Source organism: Carcharodon carcharias, chromosome 17 (genome assembly GCF_017639515.1).
Source record: "Carcharodon carcharias isolate sCarCar2 chromosome 17, sCarCar2.pri, whole genome shotgun sequence".
NCBI lineage: Eukaryota > Metazoa > Chordata > Chondrichthyes > Lamniformes > Lamnidae > Carcharodon > Carcharodon carcharias.
The window spans coordinates 62077836-62086151 of record NC_054483.1 but is presented as its reverse complement, the minus strand read 5'-3'; positions in this window follow the sequence as shown (position 1 = coordinate 62086151).

Sequence of the window (8316 nt, the reverse complement as noted above, 5' to 3'; positions counted from 1 at the left end):
CACTGTTCTGTTAGCTGCTTCAAATTTTGCCACGTATCATGCAGTTGTCTCACCTGGGGCTCTATTTCTCTAATTAAACCTGAACCTCTGCATCATGACTGAGGGCTTTGGTTGAAAATAACCCTTCATGAGGTCCACCAATTCATTGAAATTTTTCAAATCTGGGGCACAGGGTGCCGTCAAACTTCGAATCATACCGTAGGTTTTGCTCCCACATGCACTTAAGAGGATCGCTCATCTCTTCTCTTGCCCCATAATCTCATTTGCTTGAAAAAAGAACATGAGGCATTCAATGTAATGAGACCAATCAGCTGTGGCTGATTCAAAAGGTTCAATTCTCCCAAATTGTAGCATTTGAGAGGGGATAGCTTCTTTGATTCTAACAGAGGATGCTACTTACAATTACTGGGCAAGGTACAGTGCCAATTTCTTTCTAACTTGATTGCTTCTGTTCAATCTTCATCACCAGTTTGTTTTAGGGTGGCAGAGTTGTGCTGGTAATAACAGAATTGATCTGCAGGCAACTTTCTAAGTGGAAGCCTTAAGTTTATTTACAATATACTCAGTAGCAACTACTCATATGCTTTCAACTCCAACTCTATCTCTACACTGACTGCTGAGGTAGACCGTGCTACTCCCCTATTGGTTACTACAGATCATGTGATCTTTCCTAACAAATATTATTCTTAAAGGTACATTACACATGAAATGAAACCATAATTATTGGAAGCAGTTCAGTCCTCAACATCGACTCTGGATCCCATTAAGTCTCAGGTCAAACATGAGCAAGGAAACCTCCTGCTGATTACCATGTACCACCCTCTGTTAGCTGATGAATCAGTCCTCCTCCATGTTGAACAGCACTTGGAGGAAGCACTGAGGGTGGCTAGGGTGCAAAATGTACTCTGGGTGAGGGACTTCAACATCCATCACCAAGAGTGGCTCGGTAGCACCACTACTGAACGAGCTGGCTGAGTCCTAAATGATATAGCTGCTGAACTGGGTCTGCGCCAGGTGGTGAGGGAACCAGCAACAGGGAAAAACATAATTGACCTCATCCTTACCAACCTGCCTGCCGCAGATGCAACTGTCCATGACAGCATTGGTAGGAGTGACCATTGCACAGTCGTTGAGGCTTTGCAAAATGTGGGCCGCCTGCCTGCCAGCTTTGCCCGTGCGACAAGCACAAAATCGCACAGGCAACATAAAATTGGGTTGAAATGGGTTTTTAATGGCCTTAAGTGGCCTCTTAATTGATGGCGGGTGTGGCTCCGACCCCCATGTGTGTCCGCTGGCCGGAAAATTGCGCGCGTGCAGGATGATGTTGGGACGCTCACCTGTCTTCTCTTGCTATTTTACACCCAGTCAGGCCGGGCGTGCGTCCGCCCACAAGATGTAAAATTCTGCCCCATATGATCGTAGCAACGATGATAAGCTACTAAAAAGGAAGATCTTAGGCAACAATATTAGAGTTTGTGGGTAAACTGGAAATTGTGTTAAGTTAGTGAAAATAATAGTTGTTTCATATAAATGGACTGAACTTTACATCAGATTGTAAAGTTGCTATAGTCGCCAATGAAAAGAAAGACTCTTCACAACCTCAACCCCAAAGGGTTTTTGAAGTGTAGTGACTGTGGAAATTGCCAATTTGTGCACAGCAAGACCCAACAAAAAGCAATGAGATAAAGACCAGGTAATCTCTTTTTAGCGGCATTAGTTGAGTGATCATTATTGGTCAGGTTGAACTTCCCTGCTCTTCCTCAAATAGTGCAATGGGACCTTTACTGTCCAGCTAAGAGAGTAGACAAGACTTGGATTTTCTACCTTATCTGAAAGACAGAACCTCTGACAGTGCAGTATTTCCTCAGTACTGCACTGAGGTGCTAGCCTAGATGTTATAGTCCAGTCTCTGGAGTGGCACCTGAACCCAGCCTTCTGACTGAGAGGCAAGAGTGCTCCCACTGAGCTATTGCTGACAGATGGCAATCAGTCAAAAGACTTCCTAATCATTAGTAAATTATGGATTTCCATAATGGTGAGTAATGATAGTTAAAATGGTTCACAACTGTGCAAATATTGACAAAGCGAACCATAATATTGAGTCGAGTTATCAAGCCATGCAGACCTGAGATATTGCAACTGGATACCTAGCACTTGCAGCTCTAAGTATTTCTGAGGGCAATATATAAGTGCAGCACTTGCGTTCCTAGCATATTCATTACCAGAAATCCAGCAGCTGTTAAGGTTAAGTGGAGCATCTAGCCTGAACTCTCCCATTCACACATTTATTATCTCTTTAAAATTCCCAGACAGATGACTCCACAAGTGAACAGCTGCACTGTTCAGCCAGTGCCTTAAACTCCATGATTCAAATGGGTTCATTTTAAATTATAGAATTAAAAGTTGTGTGTCAAGTGCACATCCATAGTGTTGTACTTTTCAATAGGCATTGCATCTGAAAATGTTGCCGCCGACTCCTCACTCCCCAGAACGTTACATCCATATGCCAAATGAATGCCTCAAATAAGTACTCACCCAGAAGGAAAAAACAGTTTGGACCAGTACACTTATTTCCCAGTTTTTACTGGTGTTCCATTTTAAAGTATACAAGACCAGTTCAGACCAGTCTTCTTATTTCCCAGATAAAAGCAAAATACAGCAGATTCTGGAAATCTGAAGCAAAAACAGAAAATGCTGGAAAAACTCAGCAGGTCTGACAGCATCTGTGGAGAGATAAACAGAGTTGACTCTGTAGAAGCGTCATATGGACTTGAAACATCAACTCCATTTCTCTCTCCACAGGTGCTGTCAGACCTGCTGAGTTTTTCCAGCATTTTCTGTTTTTGTTTATTTCCCAGTTTTTACTGTTTTTTGATGTGAAGGAATTGAAGTGAGCATAAGGTTCTATGAGTAACAAGGATCCAGTAGAAAACGGAACAAGTTCTCAGTTCTTTTCAAAGCTATCACTCACCGGCCAACAAATAGCACAGAACTGAAAATTTCACAAGTAATTTCCTCACACTTTTTTTTGATCACCACTTTCTTTCATCAGTGTATGTAAGTAGAAATAATGGCCTCACTTTGAACTCCCTCTAACTGGTGGAAACAAAGTGGAAACCCGGCGTGAGAGTGGCAGTTAAAACAGGGTCCTGTTTAAATAGGCAGAGTAAGATCCATTGACATCATCTGGACGTCATCATGTCTAAAATCAGTTTATCTAGTCATTTTAAACTGAGAACTAAACAGGAGTGCAGTGATGGCTTCCTCAACAGGCCAAACCTGTCTGGAAGAGTAACCATGCCACAACAGTCCCAACAAGGTAAGTTTTTAAAATGTTATTTGGTTCCTTATGGGCGAGGAGGAGTAGGAGTTCTGCACTGGTTCCACAAGGAAGCCTTGTGTCCCCCCTTCCATGGGCTTCCCTCTCCATCCCCCGACCACAATTCTCCTGCTGAGCCCCATTTTCTTGTGCCAGGGAAAATTCCCTTGGATCCCCAGATTCCTGCCACCTGATGTTAATGCCCAAACAGCCACTCTCTATTAGCTCACAGAATCACAGAATCACACAGTGCAGAAGAGGACTTTCGTCCCATCGAGTCTGCACCGACACATGAGAAACACCTGACCTACCTACCTAATCCCATTTACCAGCACCTGGCCCATAGCCTTGAATGTTATGACGTGCCAAGTGCTCATCCAGGTACTTTTTAAATGATGTGAGGCAACCCGCCTCCACCACCATCCCAGGCAGTGCATTCCAGACCGTCACCATCCTCTGGGTAAAATAGTTTTTCCTCACATCCCCCCTCAACCTCCTGCCCCTCATCTTGAACTTGTGTCCCCTTGTGACTGACCCTTCAATGAAGGGGAACAGCTGCTCCCTATCCACCCTGTCTATACCCTTCATAATCTTGTACACCTTGATCAGGTTGCCCCTCAGTCTTCTGTGTTCCAACAAAAACAACCCAAGTCTATCCAACCTCTCTTCATAACTTAAATGTTTCATCTCAGGCAACATCCTGGTGAATCTCCTCTGCACCCCCTCCAGTGCAATCACATCCTTCCTATAATGTGGCGACCAGAACTGCACACAGTACTCCAGCTGTGGCCTCATCAAGATCCTATACAACTGCAACATGACCTCCCTACTTTTGTAATAATGCCTCGATTGATAAAGGCAAGTGCCCCATATGCCTTTTTCATCACTCCTCTAACATGTTCCTCTGCCTTCAGAGATCTACGAACACACAAGCCAAGGTCCCTTTGTTCCTCAGAACTTCCTAGTGTCATGCTGTTCATTGAATAATTCCTTGTCAAATTACTCCTTCCAAAATGTATCACCTCACACTTTTCAGGGTTAAATTCCATCTGCCACTTATCTGCCCATTTGACCATCCCGTCTATATCTTCCTGTAACCCAAGACACTCAACCTCACTGTTAACCAACACCAATCTTTGTGTCATCCGCAAACTTACTAATCCTACCACCCACATAGTCAACTAAAGCTGTCGAACCTGCTTCAGCTTAGAGCTCATGCCCAAGTCCAGCTACATATTCATCTAATGCTTCATTTCCGAGCCTTGTGCTCCATTTCCCCAACTGCCTGCTCTATGCTCTGGCCAAAGTGCGAGACTAGCTGTGATCAATGCCACAGGGAGTGTGCTAATATGTATCTAACAAGCAAAGGAACAGGACTAGGCCATTGAACCTACTCTGTTACTGAAGTAGATCTTGGTGATATGTAACTTAACTCCATTTAGTCACCATTTATCCATAGTCCTTCAGGCTCGTAGCTGACAAAACTCTGCTAAACAGAGTCTTGAATTTTCAAATGACACATCGTCCATAGTCTCTGTGGACTGCTGCCCTTTGTGTGAAGAAGTGCTTCCTGAAATCACTTCTGAATGGCTTCACTCTAACTTCATGATTCTTGTTCTGGATTCCACCACTAAAGGAAATAGCTTTTTTGCATTTACCCTGAATCCTTCTACCATGTGAACACCTCAATTTGACCACCATGTAACCTTCTGATTGCAAGGAATTACCAGCCAGGATTATGCAATCTGTCTTTACGATTTAACTCTGTAAGCACTGATATAATTCTGGTGAATCTGCACTGATATACCCTTTCTGAGGTGTGATACCCAAAAGTGAACACAGTGCTCCAAATTGGGCCTGACCAAGGCTCTGCACAGCTCAAGCAGAATTTCCTCCCCTTTATATTGCCACATCCCCCCAAACCCCACCATGCCCTTGAGATAAAGGCCAATATCCCCAATTGACTGTACCTCCTGACACCGAACTGGAAATGGAAGTCGGTACCCACTCCGTCCGCTGGCGCATATGTGATTGATGACGTTATTGTTGTGTGCTGCTCACCACTTCATTCATCAACTTGCTCGCCACTCCATTCGCCATCTCACTCGCTGCTCCATGGCCACTTTGCTTGCTGCCTCGCTTACTGCCCTGCTCCCAACCCTTGGCCGCCTCACTTGCCCCTTTTCTCCTGAGCCCTCACTGTCTCACTCGCAGTGAGGGGTAGGCAGCAAGGGAGCAGGAGGCAGTGAGGAGTTGGGAGTTGGGCAGTCAGTGAGGCAGCAAGCCGGCTGGCGATGGAGGCGGCAAAATCAAATTACAATCACAATCTCAGGATTTTCAACTGGTGTTTTGGGCATCAATATTCTGTGAAAACTGCAATTTTTAAGCATGATAGTAGGCTGTCAGAGTGAGATCGCACATCATTTAAGATCCTGCACATCGGAGAAAAAATTTGAAAAAAACACATTAATTGGTGCTGCTCTTGTTAAAATATCTTTACACTGCTCAATATTACAGATGGTCCTATTCTTTGATGCAGGCAGCTACCTGTGGTGTCAGCTAGCCGTGATGTCCACTGCGACTGTATCTGCGGTGAGTGGCGCCCTCTGCAGTTGCAGTTTCAGCAAACACAGCCTTCTCCAAATGCGTGACATGAAATATTGCCAATTTTTGATCTCTCAGAAGCAATCAGTAGAAAACAGTGATAGGTGTTAAAAGGATAAGACTTTTGTAGGGAGATAATTTGCCCTTTTTCCCCACTTCTCTACTGGCCACAAGAAGATGTATTTCTGAGAGTGTTTTAACCCCTCCAGAGCTATGTTTTTTTTAAGAACAGACACAAAATAAGCTTTCTTGTAAATTGAAAATCAAAAGAAGAAATAAATGTTTATTCATCACAGAAGCCGAAATGCTAAATACAACAAACACTCACTCCCCAAAAACACAGGCACACGCATAAGGAAAGATGATTTATAGAAAATTAACGTGCACTTAGATTACTGGAAAAGTAGAACAGAAACAGTTCACTTCTTTACACTCCCTTACACTGCAGGCCAGAAGGATTTTCTCCTAGGTTGTTGAAAAGGAATGGACATTGGAAATTGCTGCTTTTAGTCTAAATTGTGACCAAGTGTCTATAGTAAAGAAATGTAATAGCAGGTAAAAGGTATTTGCCCTTTTACTGCCTGAGGTGACTTCTCAGCAGGGTTCTTCCTTTTGCTGGACAGGGATCGCTTCCCTTGGGGTCTTGTTTTTTTTTTATTTCACTGACTCCTGGACATTGAAAAGAATGTCAGTTACGGAGTGTCAGCTCTAAAGTGTCTTTCATCAGAAGCCATCTCCCTGTCATGTAACCATGGTGTCAGTTTTCCATTGTCCACACATCAACATTCTGGCCGTGAAAAGCATATGACGCGATCATAATCTAACTTCTGCCATTCATTAAAAAAAATCCTATGACCCCATTCCCCCCACCCCCACAGAAAGGGACTGTTTGCCCATTTGCTATACTAGGCAAGGAATTGATGTAGTTCTCAGAATACGATTGAAAGTAAACATAATTCGTATAATGTTGCTGATGACATTTCTCTATCTCCTATTGTAATGGAAATATTAACATTTTTATTTTATGTGGGTTTAGGCAGTGATTTAAAACATCAAATAATGGAATGCTTTCATAATTGTTAGGCGTTTATCCACATATATCATTAATCAGTCATTTTGAGAGTATTGTATCTTAAACCTCTAATCATGAAGGAAATGTAGAAAGATGTCCAGGGCAAATATCATTGTTTAAAGTTGTTTTTAAAATTGAAAGAAAACATAGTTAACACAAAGGATCATTCCATTGTTGGCATACTTTTAGAATTAAACATTGTATACCTGCGGTTTTGATTTCCTGAGGAAATGTCCCTGTTCCGAATGTGACAATCTGCCATCTGGTGTTCTATCTGGGCATACCAGCTGGATGAAATTACCCTTGTACCTAGATAAAGTTACTGTTTTAACCACTGTTGTGACTCTTATGTCTGAGAGACTGCAAGATACAAGGTAAGAGCAAAAGAGAAAATCCCTTGGGCACCTAGAGAATTGCTGAACGCAATGCAGAAGAATTTTGTATCTGTCCAGTGAAGTATCAGCCCTGTAGCTGATTGTTTCTATAGTTAGTGATTCTCTTGCAACAATGCCCAGTAACTTGAAGAATAGTTTTACAGTGATAGAAATGCTATGCCATGTAATGCACAATGAATTAACAGGGCACTTATTGGTGACTAAAAAGCAAGATCAATTTTATATGTAATAAAGGAATTTTAATTGTATTTTCAGCGTACAGCCCTCAGATTTGTCCATTTTTCCATGAAAACAGAATATGACCTTTATTAATAAATGCTCCTTTATCTATGCATCCAATATTTACCATTTATTTCCTTTAAACCCCAGGATACAGCGAAAATTGCTGGCAACATTCCTGGAGTCTGATTCAGCAAGAGTGGGATGGGCTGTTAATCAACAATTATCAGGGAAGCAAACCTTGGCTTTGGCAGCATTAAGGAGTGGAACTGGGACGTGGTCCTGAGACCTTAATTTTCCTAGCAATGTAAAGAAGAATGTGGGAATTGATTGATTGGGGCAATTACTGGAAACTGGCAGTAATGGGAGAGGAACCCAATATTTGGCAGCACTTGCTGAATCTCAGGTATTATATCACAGTGAGGGTAGCATCTGGGAACACTGGGGAGTGATGCTGCAGTCATTTCAGTATGTAGAACAACATGTCCTTGAGCGGTGTCAGGGTCTGTAGCACAGGTAGAGAGGCGTAGAGATCTAGCTATATTGCTGAGGCACCCTCAGGCCTAGTAATATTACAGGAGGATGTTTCTGTCTTACAACACTGCAGAGGGGAATTTTGTGGTCCAGGAGCACTGGAGTGGTGGGGGTGGGGGTACACCGGGAACTGAAGGTCACAAGATATGGCAGTACTGGGAGAAGACAGGGTG